The sequence below is a fragment of the Betta splendens genome, chromosome 5 (genome assembly GCF_900634795.4).
Source record: "Betta splendens chromosome 5, fBetSpl5.4, whole genome shotgun sequence".
NCBI classification, from domain to species: Eukaryota; Metazoa; Chordata; class Actinopteri; order Anabantiformes; family Osphronemidae; genus Betta; species Betta splendens.
This window is the reverse complement of record NC_040885.2, coordinates 5357300-5370628: the sequence shown is the minus strand read 5'-3', so window position 1 is coordinate 5370628 and position 13329 is coordinate 5357300.

Below are 13329 nucleotides of genomic sequence, written 5' to 3'. Positions count from 1 at the left end.
CACGGCCACAGAAACAGCAGCAGACTGGAGTAAAACATGTGGTAGGTGAGTTTGTCTTTATGTGATTGTTATGAGGAGGAAGTGATGCTTAGCTGGTCGTGAGCTCCAGTGCACAGACTCATAATGAAGTGGCTTCTGCCTTTCACTGGAGCAGATGATGATGAAGTCATCGTTAATCAGCTGACTCCAGACTCTTCTCATCCAAACACGCTCTAATAAACAGCATTGAACCGACGACGGCGTATGCAAAGGTTGGCTCCATCCAACTCAATCCCACTGAAGGGTTCAGAGGAGCCTCAGCGTTTACACCACGGCACCGCGTTCAGTGAACGAGGCCCCAGGCTCCGGCTCCGCGCCAGCGTGATGGAGGCCTCTAATGTGACGCTGTTTTGTGCGCAGCCCCGCTGAGGCTTCTGTGTTCACACACACTCCATCTAGTCGCTGATAAAAACGCCCTGAGGAGGAGCTGGGCTTCAGCTGCCACCATGACAACGGCACTAGGTTGTTTTCAGTCAATATAACCTATAACCACTGGACCCATTGGCGCCACAGAGGATGACGTTAGCCTGAACCGTACACCTGCTCAATGAGGGTCCATCGTGTTGGAAAAATGGCTGCTGCAACAAGGAAATTGGATGATTAAAGGTTGGTTTTATTTTAAATATTGATTAACAGGTGATATTACATGTTAATAACAGCTTGACCTTGTTCACTTTATGCAATGAAGAAACATGCACTGTGTTTCTAGAGTGCACCAGCACAACAACAAGCCAGAGCACAAACTCAGCAGACCCTGCTGCTTTTAGTCTTTTTAGCATAATGGATATTTTAGAAAAGCACCATCCTTAATGCAACAAAGTAAATAAAATACAAACATTCACACAACAGTAAAAGTGAGAAGCACATCCGTGTCTCGCCCCTGTCCCAGGTCTGTGTCTGCGCCTGTGTCTGTGTCTGCGTCTGTGTCTGCCTTTGTGTCTGTGTCTGCGTCTGTGTCTGCCTTTGTGTCTGTGTCTGCGCCTGTGTCTGTGTCTGTGTCTGCATCTGCGTCTGCGTTTGTGTCTGCGTCTGCGTCTGCGTCTGTGTCTGTGTCTGTGTCTGTGTCTGTGTCTGTGTCTGTGTGTGTCTGTGGTGTCTGTCTCTGTGTCTGCGGTGTCTGTGTCTGCGTCTGTGTCTGTGTCTGCGGTGTCTGTGTCTGCGGTGTCTGTGTCTGCGTCTGTGTCTGTGTCTGCGGTGTCTGTGTCTGCGTCTGTCTCTGTGTCTGCGGTGTCTGTGTCTGCGTCTGTTTCTGTGTCTGCGTCTGCATCTGCGTTTGTGTCTGCGTCTGCGTCTGCGTCTGCGTCTGTGTCTGTGTCTGTGTCTGTGTCTGTGTCTGTGTCTGTGTCTGTGTCTGTGTCTGTCTGTGTCTGCGTCTGCGTCTGTGTCTGTGTCTGTGTCTGTGTCTGTGTCTGTGTCTGTCTCTGTGTCTGTGTCTGCGGTGTCTGTGTCTGCGTCTGTGTCTGCGGTGTCTGTGTCTGCGTCTGTGTCTGTGTCTGTGTCTGCGGTGTCTGTGTCTGCGTCTGTCTCTGTCTCTGTGTCTGCGGTGTCTGTGTCTGCGTCTGCGTCTGTGTCTGTGTCTGTGTCTGTGTCTGTGTCTGTGTCTGCCTTTGTGTCTGTGTCTGCGTCTGTGTCTGCCTTTGTGTCTGTGTCTGCGCCTGTGTCTGTGTCTGCATCTGCGTCTGCGTTTGTGTCTGTGTCTGTGTCTGTGTCTGTGTCTGTGTCTGTGTCTGTGTCTGTGTCTGTGTCTGTGTCTGTGTCTGTGTCTGTCTCTGTGTCTGTGTCTGCGGTGTCTGTGTCTGCGTCTGTGTCTGTGTCTGCGGTGTCTGTGTCTGCGTCTGTGTCTGTGTCTGTGTCTGTGTCTGTGTCTGTGTCTGCGGTGTCTTTGTCTGCGTCTGTCTCTGTCTCTGTGTCTGCGGTGTCTGTGTCTGCGTCTGTGTCTGTGTCTGTGTCTGCTTCTCTGTCTGTGTCTGTCTGTGTTTGCATCTGCGTCTGCATTTGTGTCTGTGTGTCTGTCTGTGTCTGTGTCTGTATCTGCATCTGCGTCTGCGTTTGTGTCTGTGTTCTGTCTCTGTGTCTGCAGTATCTGTGTCTGCAGTGTCTGTGTCTGCATCCGCATCTGCATCTGCGTCTGCGTTTGTGTCTGCGTCTGCGTCTGTGTCTCTGTCTGTGTCTGCGCCTGTGTCTGTGTGTCTGTCTGTGTCTGTCTGTGTCTGTGGTGTCTGTCTCTGTGTCTGCAGTGTCTATGTCTGTGTCTGTGTCTGTGTCTGTGTCTGTGTCTGTGTCTGTGTGTCTGTCTGTGTTTGTCTGTGTCTGTGGTGTCTGCCTCTGTGTCTGTGTCTGCAGTGTCTGCATCTGCATCTGCATCAGTGTCTGCGTTTGTGTCTGCGTCTGGGTCTGCGTCTGTCTGTGTCTGTGTCTGCGTCTGTGTCTGTGTCTGCTTCTCTGTCTGTGTCTGTCTGTGTTTGCATCTGCGTCTGCATTTGTGTCTGTGTGTCTGTCTGTGCCTGTGTCTTTGTCTGTGTCTGTGTCTGTCTGTGTCTGCGTCTGCGTCTGCGTTTGCGTCTGTGTCTGTCTGTGTCTTTGTCTTTGTCTGTGTCTGTGTCTGTCTGTATCTGTGTCTGTGTCTGTGTCTGTGTCTGCGTCTGCGTTTGCGTTTGTGTCTGTGTCTGTGTCTGTGTCTGTGTCTGTGTCTGTCTGTGTCTGTATGTGTGCGTCTGTGTCTGTGTCTGTGTCTGTGTCTGTGTCTGTGTCTGTGTCTGTGTGTCTGTGTCTGTCTGTGTCTGCGTCTGCGTTTGTGTCTATGTCTGTGTCTGTGTCTGTGTCTGTGTCTGTCTGTGTCTGTATGTGTCTGCGTCTGTGTCTGTGTCTGTGTCTGTGTCTGTGTCTGTGTCTGTGTGTGTGTGTCTGTGTCTGTCTGTGTCTGCGTCTGCGTTTGTGTCTATGTCTGTGTCTGTGTCTGTGTCTGTGTCTGTGTCTGTGTCTGTGTCTGTGTCTGTCTGCGTCTGCGTCTGCGCCTGCGTCTGCGTCTGCGTCTACGTCTGTGTCTGCGTCTGCGTTTGTGTCTGCGTCTGTGTCTGTGTCTGCATCTGCATCAGCGTCTGCGTTTGTGTCTGCGTCTGTCTGTGTCTGTGTCTGTGTCTGTGTCTGTGTCTGTGTCTGTGTCTGTGTCTGTGTCTGTGTCGGTGTCTGCGTCTGTGTCTGTGTCTGTGTCTGCGTTTGTGTTTGTGTCTGTGTCTGTCTGCGTCTGCGTCTGCGTCTGCGTCTGCGTCTGCGCCTGCGCCTGTGTCTGCGTCTGCGTCTACGTCTGTGTCTGTGTCTGCATCTGCATCTGCATCTGCATCTGCATCTGCATCTGCATCTGCGTTTGTGTCTGTGTCTGTGTCTGCGATGTCTGCGGTGTCTGCGTCTCTGTCTGTGTTTTTCTGTGTCTGTGTCTGTATCTGCATCTGCGTCTGCGTTTGTGTCTGTGTTTGTGTCTGTGTTCTGTCTCTGTGTCTGCAGTGTCTGTGTCTGCAGTGTCTGTGTCTGCATCCGCATCTGCATCTGCGTCTGCGTTTGTGTCTGCGTCTGCGTCTGTGTCTGTGTCTGTGTCTGTGTCTGTGTCTGCGCCTGTGTCTGTGTGTCTGTCTGTGTCTGTCTGTGTCTGTGGTGTCTGTCTCTTTGTCTGCAGTGTCTATGTCTGTGTCTGTATCTGTGTCTGTGTCTGTGTCTGTGTCTGTGTGTCTGTCTGTGTTTGTCTGTGTCTGTGGTGTCTGCCTCTGTGTCTGTGTCTGCAGTGTCTGCATCTGCATCAGCGTCTGCGTTTGTGTCTGCGTCTGTCTGTGTCTGTGTCTGCGATGTCTGTGTCTGCGTCTGTGTCTGTGTCTGTCTCTGTCTCTGTGGTGTCTGTGTCTGCGTCTGTGTCTGTGTCTGCTTCTCTGTCTGTGTCTGTCTGTGTTTGCATCTGCGTCTGCATTTGTGTCTGTGTGTCTGTCTGTGTCTGTGTCTTTGTCTGTGTCTGTCTGTGTCTGCGTCTGCGTCTGTGTCTGTGTCTGTGTCTGTGTCTGTGTCTGTGTCTGTTTCTGTGTCTGTGTCTGTGTCTATGTCTGTGTCTGTGTCTGTGTCTGTCTGTGTCTGTGTCTGTGTCTGTGTCTGCGTCTGTGTCTGTGTCTGTGTCTGTGTCTGTCTGTGTCTGTCTGTGTCTGTCTGTGTCTGTGTCTGCGTCTGTGTCTGTGTCTGTGTCTGTGTCTGTGTCTGTGTCTGTGTCTGTGTCTGTGTCTGTGTGTCTGTGTCTGTGTCTGTCTGTGTCTGTCTGTGTCTGTCTGCGTCTGTGTCTCTGTGTCTGCAGTTTCTGTGTCTGCAGTTTCTGTGTCTGCATCTGCATCAGCGTCTGCGTTTGTGTCTGCGTTTGTGTCTGCGTCTGCATCTGTCTGTGTCTGTGTCTGTGTCTGTGTCTATGTCTGTGTCTGTGTCTGTGTCTGTGTCTGTGTCTGTGTCTGTGTCTGTGTCTGTGTCTGTGTCTGTGTCTGTGTCTGTGTCTGTGTCTGCATCTGCATCTGCATCTGTATCTGCATCTGCATCAGCTTCTGCGTTTGTGTCTGCATCTGGGTCTGCGTCTGTCTGGGTCTGTGTCTGCGTCTGTGTCTGTGTCTGTGTCTGTGTGTCTGTGTCTGTGTCTGCGTCTGCGTCTGCGTCTGCGTCTGCGTCTGCGTCTGCGTCTGTCTCTATCTCTGTGTCTGTGTCTGCGGTGTCTGTGTCTGTGTCTGCGGTGTCTGTGTCTGCGTCTGTGTCTGTGTCTGTGTCTGTGTCTGTGTCTGTGTCTGTGTCTGTGTCTGCGGTGTCTGTGTCTGCTTCTCTGTCTGTGTTTGCATCTGCGTCTGCATTTGTGTCTGTGTGTCTGTCTGTGTCTGTGTCTGTGTCTGTGTCTGTGTCTGTGTCTGTGTCTGTGTCTGTGTCTGTGTCTTTGTCTGTGTCTGTCTGTGTCTGCGTCTGCGGCTGCGTCTGCGTCTGTGTCTGTGTCTGTGTCTGTGTCTGTCTCTGTCTGTGTCTGTGTCTGTGTCTGTGTTTGTGTCTGTGTCTGTGTCTGCGTCTGTGTCTGTGTCTGCGCCTGTGTCTGCGTTTGCGTTTGTGTCTGTCTGCGCCTGCGTCTACGTCTGCGTCTGCGTCTGCGTTTGTGTCTGCGTCGGTGTCTGTGTCTGCATCTGCGTCTGCATCTGCGTTTTCGTCTGTGTCTGTGTCTGTGTCTGCGTCTGCGTCTGCGTCTGTGTCTGTGTCTGTGTGTCTGCATCTGCCAGTGGGGGGCCGTCATTCGTATCAATGGGATAAGCTGAGGCTTGCCATTCACCTTGGCTCGAGCCAGTGTTTAGGGCGAGCAATAGCCATAATCACACCAATCCTCTCAAAACCTGCCCTCTGCCTGAGCCCAGCTCAGCCAAGGGCACAGATTACCACAGAAAAAACAACTCAGGGACCAGAGCGGCCGCGTCCAGCGGATATGAGAGGCAGCGCCTCTATTCCCCCTGATGTTTATCTGTGCGAGGCCCACAGGAGAGATGTGGTTCCAGAGACAAGCCTCCCCGGGTCAGAGGCCTGCTATTAAATTGATCTGTGCATGTTCCCCAGGGAGATAACACCTCACATCTCAGAGCAGCCTCAGCAACAAAGTGGCAAAGTGGCGGCGTGATGCAAATGATGGGGTGAAGCAGCGCCAGACACGCCGCTCCCTGAGCATTAGCTTAGCTTAGCTCCCTGTCCACAGTGAAGGGTCACGCTCACGTGTGCAGCTACAACTGATGTTTAAGCTGAGTTCATCCATCGTCCACTGCTCAGTGTGACACACCTCAGACTAATTACAGCAACAACCTTTTGCCGTCCCTCTGAAATCTAAGCATGAAGAGGCGCTGCTGTGTTCAGGTTCTCATCAGAGGGTCGTCCCTGTTAATCAATCATAAAACCCGTTTTCAAAGACTTGTGAGACGTGGCTCAGTGGCAGCTGGGAGCAGCCTATGTGTGGAGGGTTACCCTTGAGCAGCTTCCTGGACGGCCTGCAGTCGCAGCCTCGCTGGAAGCGTGTGAGCAGCAAGGTGAAAAAGTAGCAATTACATAAAAGAGAGCAAGTCACAGCCAGACTCTCCTTGCTTCTCCCATTCTCTGCCTCCTCCTCCTCTGGGTTAAACTGGCGAGATCAATCCACAGCTGTGAAGTAGGGAGGGCACCTTGAAAATACTCCTATTTATTTGTTTGAAATGTTCCTTTTCTTTTTAGTCCTCTTAAGGCCGCTGGGGATACCGCTATTGATTTCCACTTCAATGATTTGACCTCTGACCCCCGAAAGGGACGTGACGTCCCTCGGCGAGCTACTCAGCCAGGTGTGAAGAGGTAAATCTCCGAGCCTCTGCTGCCGGTCACGCTCATTTACATGACTTAAAGTAAAGAGGGTTTTTTCTTTCACAGGTTAATTGCAGCAGGCAGCAGCAGACCTGCAGCTGTTTCCTGTTCCCTGGCAGCTCAGAGGCCGCCAGCCTCCCTTCAGCGGTGAAAACTGCAGCATTTACATGCGTCCTGTGGACACAGATAATCTTTGAGCAGCCGGTGCGTGTCTGCTTTAGTCTGAGCACACAAGCCATATGCTATGAGAGGACTGGTGCTGTTTGCACACGGGCTCCCAGGCTGTAATGAAGTCTGGGCCGAGTCGAGGATGCTGTCGACGACACACAACCAGCCACAGGATTCAGCGCCACAGTCTGATGTCAAACTGAGGCTGCTGAGAAGGTGTCAGACAGAGACCGCTGGTCCTGCAGCGGCTGCTTTACTACAACACAGCAATGGTTCAATGAGTGGACACTCGTCTGTGTAATAACAGAATGCCCCCTGTGAATTTAAGGCCAGCTTCAGACAACAGCATACGTGTGATGCTACATCTTATGAGACAGTACTGTCCCATCACTGTGGGATTAGCCAGGCCACAATGCTGCAGGTGGCTGCAGCCCGTTGCCATGACAATCAGCTGGATGCTGTAAACGCTGATGCGCGGATCCTGTGGGTGCGATTTGTTTCGGTCTCTTCACGATGTTTCTCATCTGAAGAACAGCCACATTCAGAGACACAGGCTGATTTACTCCTGGGACCTGAGGACAAGCGCTTCAGATGACAAATGCATGGAGCTGATTCAGTCTAACAAAGCTCGGGAGGGAAGCATTTAAATCTGATGGCTGAGGTGGAGACAGGGCCTTTACACCACGGCTTCTGGACAATGTGAATATTTACAGATTTTATGTGAATGTGACGTTCCGTGTGTTTGTAGCTCTCATTTACAGGAAGTCTGGGCATCGAGTCAGCTGATATAAAAATAATCACTACGCAGTGCATGCAAATATATGATTATGCAAGTCTTTAGGAAATAATGATTCTTAATTCAGTCCCAATGTTTTGAGGAGGCAGCCCAGCAAGAAGGAAGCAACTGAAGGAAAAGGGCGAGTAACGGAGGAAAACGCAGCCGTTGAGACCGAACACTGTGTAGGACACAGACACGTAAAGCAGAGGACACCACATCAAGTCCTGCTCTCCTCTTCTTACAGTAGTTGTTAGTTGCTCTTGGTTTTGTGTTTTCATTATTGCCTTGTTTGTCTGCGTGCTCTGTTACAGCCTCAGTGCAAACAATAGTGTCCATGAGGTCGGCCAGCCATGTCGCCGGCCCCGGCTCTGCATCTGGAAAAGCTTGGCCGTTCACCATCGCCCGTTGTTGTCAGTGACAATAATAGGGTTTGATTGTGAGCAGCAGCGATGGGAGTCGTACAGTAAATCCGGTTTCCATGGCAGAAGACACTGGCTCCCTCCCACCTGGCTTCAGCTTTACTGAACCAAAATAATAATCAAATAAAACCTCCCGGCTTCTCCGGGTCCAGCCCCGCAATCTACCTCGTACCAGAACATTGGACTTTGTCAAGATCTAGCTTGACCCAAATCCAGTGTGGAAGCGCCGGCTTTTTCATTTCTCATCACCCTGTGCCGTCAGGTAATAATAACCTGCAACCTGGGAGGAAGCGCTGCTCTGCGGCAGATAGCGACGCCAAACCGCCATCATGTATGCTCAATGTGGCACTGGGGATCATTATTTCTGATTGGACCTTTCAAGTGTTTCACCAGCCAGGAAAATGTCTGGGGAGACTTAATTTCCTCACCGAGATCCGTGTCCCGAACACGAAACATTTACCTGGACACAAAATCGTTTTACATCAGCAGAGGTGCAGCGAATAAATGACGCGTCTGCATCTCGGGGGGTTGATGCAACAGTATCAAGTGTGATGGAGGGATGATGAGCGGATATTGGAGATGATGCGGGAGATGATCCGCAGAGAGGAAAGTGACATCCGTAACCTCTGTAATCGCGTCTGCGGCGCAGCGGGGCAGCAGGATTCAGCTGGCTCACTGAATAGACGGCTTAATCGCCCAAGTAAAATCACTTAACGCAGCCTCCACGCCGATCCTGAAAGCTTGGGAATGGAGAAGTGAGGTAACCTGCCACTTCACACGGCGGCCACGCCTTCAGCCTCCGCTCCATTCACCCGCACTCCAACCACTTCAAGCCATCTGCTCGTCGGCTCGCTGGAGAGGGGTCAGAGCCGGGCCATTTACAGCCACGGCTCACGCACGGGAGGCAGTGAGAGCCCTGCGTCGCCAGGCTCAGGGCTTCGGGCTCCAAGGGCCACACCGGAGGCTGTGTCTGGAAGTGGAGGGTTCAGATCGCTCGCGTTTGAAGGGTCGTCCAATCACGGAGCCTCCCGTCTTATTCCACTGTTTGAAACGCGAACACAGAATATGTTGAAAGCATCAAAGACTTGTCTGTCTCCCCTCTTCTCTCCCCCATCTATCGCACATCACATCATGCAGCTCCTGTGATGTGTACATGAATAAGTGTGTGAATGTCAACCATGTGTGCTGTGTGTGTGTATAGAGGAGGGCCAGCGGTGTGTCGCCCCCAGGGCTCAGGCCTGATCAAAGCAAAGACTGTCAGTTTGCAGGTACACAAACAGCCAGCCTGTACACACACACACACACACACACGCACGCACACACATGCACACACACACACGCACGCACGCACACACACACACACACACACACACACACACACACGCACACACATGCACACACACACGCACGCATGCACGCACGCACACACACACACACACACACACACACACACACACACACACACACACACACACACACACACATACACAGACAAGCACACACACACACACCAATACACACACACACACAGACACACACACACACACACACACACACACACAAACACACAAACACACGCACACACACAAACACACGCGCGCACACACACACACACACACACACACTGCACAGAACAGGGTGATCTAGAGGGGGGGGGGGGGGGGGGGGGGGGGGGGGTTGGGGTGAGCTGCAGAGATCAGACAGCATCGTTCTGTCTTAAATCGGGGTTATGTGGAGGTCAGAGCGCCTGAACACTACTCTTCACTCCCGTCACAGCAAAAGAGCAAGTAACAGCGAAGCAGCACGAGCCATGACGGCAGCCTGCTGCTTTATCAGAGAGCAGACGCCCAACAGGCCTCAGGTATCACATTCAGAGGTTCACATACGACCTGACAGCGTCTCACACAGCTGACAATTCCTTTAAAGCTCGTTGTCGAGGACAATTTCAGGATGCTTTACTTATAATTAGATTCATATTTAAAAATGCATGTTATGCAGTGGGTTTCTCCTACCAGAGTCTTGAAAGTCTGTAAAACTGCCATTAACCCTCATGATGATGAGGTGTATGACGAAGCCTGGGCTGAAACCCCAGTTAGGTGCTAATTCACTGTGGGTTCATGTGAACTCGACCCCTCTCGCATTACACAGTCATTTTATTGACTGAAACGTCAAATAAAATATCGACCGTGCAGCTTTAAGTTCTGCTTTTTGCTTCCATTGATCAGAGTGTATTTGATATTTTTGGCTGGTTTAAAGCTCTTTTTGCTGGAGGTAATAAATACTGTTGATTCTAGTGGTTAGCTCGGCATGTGAATAAAAAATAAATGAATTATTTGCAAAACGAGTTTGAACAAAATAGTGAAGAAAATACAACACAAATTAACAAAATGATCAATGAAATAATTATATATGTATTTTTTATATTTATTAGATTACATTATGCAATTCAAATGATTTAATTATGTTGACTCTGCTCAGGTTGCCTCCATCATATTATAATTAGACCAGCATAACTATAAACATTCAGACACTTTGCGCCTGCAGTCACTCGCCCCTTCTCCTCCTGCACTATTGTCCCACCACCGACTCCAAGAAGCAACCATCAGCTCCAGAGTGACATGCAGGAACTCTGCTCAGACGTAGCTTCATGTTGTGACAGAAGCTACAAGGGTGTTAAGGTGAACGAACCCACGGAGCATTCCCAACACGTCCAACAGGCAAGAACCAGAGGGGGAAGAAGAGCACATCAGTAGCTGGGAAAATGAGAAAGTTCGTCCCCGACGCCCGTCACCACCAATGATTAAGATATCTAATATGATGTTTAAAGCTGAGGGGCAGCGAGCTGATAACGGCTCGATAAGGCCTCATCCTCACACGCTAATTAGCTTCTTACTCCTTTTCTTTTTTCTTGTAGTTTATCTATTTAAAAGCTTTGAAGGAACAGAGAGGCACCTGCATCAATCATAATTATTTTACTCGTACTAAATTTAGCCGAGCAGAAGAAGAACACTATCTCCTTTAGAAAGCAACGCAGGAAGAATGAAGGGAGGCTGGTGACGGAGAGAAAGGCAAAGAGAGAGAGAGAGAGAGATGAGGTGAATCGATAAATATCACTGGGGCTGATTGGACCTAATTAGAGACATAGAGAGACTTTGTGGACAACGCTGGCTGGAATTGAGTTGGCCAAGTTGTCAGAGCCAATTAGGCTGCTGCATTATAGGCGCAGAAAGAGAACACACACACACTTAAGTTTGGTGTGTGTGTGTGTGTGTGTGTGTGTGTGTGTGTGTGTGTGTGTGTGTGTGTGTGTGTGTGTGTGTGTGTGTGTGTGTGTGATTCAGATCCTGATGATGTTGCTTCAAGGGAAAACACAGCCAGGTGAGTGTAGACCTTGTCCTGTTGTGTGATAAACTGTGATACAGCAGCGATGATAATCACCTGCAGCGCATCCATACACACACACACATACACAAGCTGACAAACATTGTCTGTCGCACAACAGTCCAGCTGTCAGCTGCTGGGCCTGCAGCTGTGGACGTCTAAGCTCGCTTCCTAACTGTGGCCGTGACTCTGTGTGTGTGTGTGTGTGTGTGTGTGTGTGTGTGTGTGTGTGTGTGTGTGTGTGTGTGTGTGTGTGTGTGTGTGTGTGTGTGTGTGTGTTCACGCATCTGCACTTGAATCCGTTCCAAACATTTGATTTTGGTGATTGTGGCAGTAATCATGGAATGGAGGGATGGAGTCATCTGAACCAGAACTGACGCAGAACTCGACCAAGAGCCGCTCTGGATAAGTGAGAGCACATGAAGGATGAGGAGATGAGGATGCTGTTGTTGTGCTGCAGCTGCAGCTTGGACACTGTAGGTGCTTGAACTGTGGAAGGACTTCATTACTTCAAACTCCTTTCAATCCTCTGACTATTGGAAGACAAGAGGATGGTGAGGCAGCTTCCACTGTCTAAGTGGGTGGATCCCAGTTTCTTTACTTACACTAACACTTAGTCATTGTCATTTGTTATTTTTATTATTTTGAAAAATGTTGCATTGTACTGTTTATGAACAGCTCAAATATAACAGCTACAATACGACGAAGGCAAAAGATGCTAAATGTTTGAAGAAATTTGCAGCTACGTCACCAACATCACACCAGTTGTTTGCAGTGTTTATCCAGCTGTTGTGTTTTAGGAAGAGGTGGGAGGGAGGGGTCGGCAGGTGACAGTTTAGTGAAAGACAGCAGAATGGCTTCATAGGCACCTCTTTAGCTTCTGTGTGCAGATGTGTAGTCATCTAGGCTGAAAGGAAGGGTTTGGTTCAGTTTGTGTTGCATCCACACAAATAGAACGCACAGATCACAGCGACCCTGTCTATAACCTTTGGCTGCTCAATCCAATCATTCAAAATTGAAGAGATGAAAAATATAATCTACAGATAAGAAGATGTGCAGAATCTTTGGGAGACTGAAAAGAGATGCAGTTATCAGCAGTAGAGCTGCTCACAGACAAACTGCTGGACCGCAAGAATCACAGATGTTACAGCTGCACAGTCCTATGCCTAGTATTTCACTTAAACCCTTGGTTGTCCTCAGCTAATACATGTAAATGAGGCTACATGAGGCTGTTAGCTTTGCTTTGCTTTGCAAAGTATAGTGCTCAAACTATACCACAGCAGCAGGTTCTTCACACAGTGGAGCAACCAGCACTTTGTAGAAACCAGCGGATGCGTTTCGTTTTCCACGTGTTGTGGCAGCAGCGCTTGGGTGACTGGATCCCAGAGCAAGTCTCCATCAAAGAGGATTGATTCCCCCGACGTTGTTGGAATCTGAGCCAGAGGTGCGACACCGCGGCGTCAGCCGTGGTAATGATGGCGAGGAATCGATGAGCGATTACGGGCCTTGAGCCACATTGTTGTGAGGTAGAGGGCAGCAGTGCACAGATGATGGTCCTGGAAACACAGTGAGGATGAAAACACACAGACATAAGCAACAAAACAAGTCGCACATGTGCACAGAAAAGTCTGACGCCGACTCAGCGGAAGTTAAACTCCCAACATGCACACGTCCACATCGTACGTCTGCAGGAACCCGCTGCTAATGACGCTCTTACATCCAAATCCTTCTTTTCTCTTCTCTTAATGCACATTTAAGACCTGAACTAATCATTGTAAATTCAATTTTTTTCATTTTTAATTATTGTGAAACCTATAAATGCTCCATATTAATATGCAGAGAGCTTTGTGGACATCACTGAAAGTAATTATGGATAAGACATTTCCCTCTTTCCAGCGAGGCGTAAGGACAAACACTGCCCCCTTCAGACGGGCGGCGGCAGCTGCACAGTGATGCACCTGAACGTCCCATTGTCTGCCTCACAGCCTCGCTGTCACTGAAAGGCTTTCTCTGTATCCTGTCAGCTCCACACACATCTGACCAACAGCTGAGCAACACATACAAAAACATGTGTTCTTTCTGTTTGAGCAGAAAATGTAGCTGAGGCGCGATGGTGCAGTGATGAAGGTCGTTTACTGTTCGCTATTTTGGGGAAATGAACAGAGACACGTTGACAAC